The following is a 2,560-nucleotide window of genomic DNA, read 5'->3' on the forward strand; positions in this document are numbered from 1 at the left end:
ACTCGTTCCAGCACATCCGCCTCATACTTGAAACAAGGACTCGCTGTTTGGATCCCATATTCTAAATGCGGTCTCACGAAAATCGGGTATAATAATCTAAACATTTCTTCGTCCAGATACTGAAAATACCTACGAATAGCCTATAATACCCTACAGCATTTTGCAGCAGAAGCCTTACGGTTACCCGTAGTTTTGAGATCGCTGCTTATTATGACTTCTAAATCTTTATAATTCATTACTTTGGGTAACACGAATCCGCGTATTAAATAGTGATACGAATCATCATAGTTATTTAATTGCAACACCACACTCTTGTTAGGATTCACTTCTAGTGATCATCCGTCCATCCATGCCACCAATGAGTTGAGATTATTCTGTAATACTATTCTATCCGACATACAATGTGTGGGTTTCCAAATCTTAATGTCATCAGAGGACTAATTATTGCTTCTTTCCAGTCTCATGGCAGTCTGGACTGCCACAGAGACATATCAAACAGCATGGCTATAGGTTCTGCAATTACACCCGATACGGCTTTCATAATCCTAGGATGAATATCATTAGGATCACTGGACTTATCAGGTTTGAGATGCTGAAATAGTCTTAGGACAGTACCTTTCTCAATAACTACAGGGTTCATCAACCGGTCACCACAATCACAATTAAGAGTTGGTCATTCCTCACTGCTGATAAAAAACACTTCACTGAAATATTTCGATTAAACTTCAGCTTTTTCGGCATCACATTTTTCCAATATTAACGAATTTTCTTGTACCGAAAGTGATGGAATCCCATCGCTTCTCTGAGTCCGCCTTTTTATATACGAGAATAACTGTTTCGGATTGTTGAAATCCGAAGTTTTGTTTATTAACGTTTTAAAGACATTTCTAGTCTTAAAATAACTGGATCTGTATTGTTGTAAGCCAGTAGAGATGAACATATCCAATGCTTTTTCCTACGTTCAAGAAGATTCTTGACTTGTTTAGTTATACATGGTGGAAAGTTATTCGGTCTAAGTGGTACCAGGCATGATATAAACGAGGACGTAATTGAAATAAACTTACCTTTAAATATAGACCATGCTTCTTCAACTGATGAGCTAATATTTACTGACCAGTCTGTCTTAGCAGTGAACTCCCGAATGACCGATAGGTTAGCTCTGCACACATTTAGGTGGGGCTTAACCTGATCATATATCATGTCACTAGCTCTAAACGTGAATGATAAAAAGGCGTGATCGCTATTCCCTAACGATGGAAGAATATTTGGGTTGGCAATATCCTCAGTCGCATGAGTAATTACCAACTCTAACGAAGAAGAACATTAGTTTGCACCGGAACGTGTGGGGTTGGATATATGCTGTATAAATCATGCTCGACTACCGTTATCAGGAACCTGTTATCAAAGGGGCTTACATATTCCTCCGTGGCCATCTCAGTCCAACTAATATCAAATGCATTTGTCTCCTACTAACAATCACCTGCTATTTTCACTCCATGGCTGAATGTGCCCTAAAATAAAGTCACCAGCTAAGCAGATTGGGCTGCGATAGATGACACCAAGTATAAATGTACAACACCCGATAGTCAGCTCACAGCTAATGGCTTGACAAATTCCACTATCCTGGGATTTATATTACCAAATTCCCTAGTAAGATTATGAACTTACAAAAAGAGATGTTCGGACCATTGTTAAGCGATGAACGGTCAAGACAAGTACTAGTGACGGTAAAAAAAATGCCAGGTTCAATCAAAGTCGGCCCGCATTTCGTTTAAACGTCCTTGAGCGTCCTGATATGAGGCGCCATTCCGTATTTCAATTGCTGTGGGTTTGAGGCTGTCCGTTGGGTTGCACGAATAATAAGTGCTCTCATACCTAAGTATCTTTTCGCTGCAGTAAAATCACAAAATCATTACAAAGAACACTAGTTTACCTTTCTCTGTTTTTGTAGTGTACACGTTAGCTCGATTGTTGCTTCGTAACTTGATCTGAGACACCAGGTAACCTACTGAACCGAAGTGTCTTTTTTAAAGCTTAATATGGTCCAGAAAGCAACGTTACAAGAACGAAAATAACCTAACTGTCCTAGATAGGCGAAGTTTATGTGAATCGCATTTTTACGTAAAGATTAGAGAGAAATGTCAAACAACCAATAAGTCTTAAGTGCTAGTAGTACTTTCTTCGGTTAATAAAATTTCACTGCAGTTAGTGGCTTCTTTCAGTAATTGCTGAGTGTCGTCTGAAGTGCTTCAAGCCCAAAAGATATCTTCAGTTTCAGTTTCAGTTTCAGTTTGGAAAGGACAGGAGGCTTGGTGGCCTGTGTTAGTCCTGGCAATGATGGTCTCTCAGCCGATCCAACTTTCTTTTGAAGGAGTCGACGGATGGAGCCTCAACCACGTGCTGAGGTAATGAATTCCACTCGTTGATTATTCGATGGGAAAGTCGGTAGTCAGCTGACAAGTAATTCGTTCTGGGCTTGTGAACTTTTTTGGAGTGTCCTCGTAGATTTTCTGTTTTGGAAGACAAGAAAAATGAGGGCATATCAGGTGCAAATTTGTCA

The sequence above is a fragment of the Schistosoma mansoni genome, chromosome W, assembly GCF_000237925.1.
Source record: "Schistosoma mansoni strain Puerto Rico chromosome W, complete genome".
Classification (NCBI taxonomy): domain Eukaryota; kingdom Metazoa; phylum Platyhelminthes; class Trematoda; order Strigeidida; family Schistosomatidae; genus Schistosoma; species Schistosoma mansoni.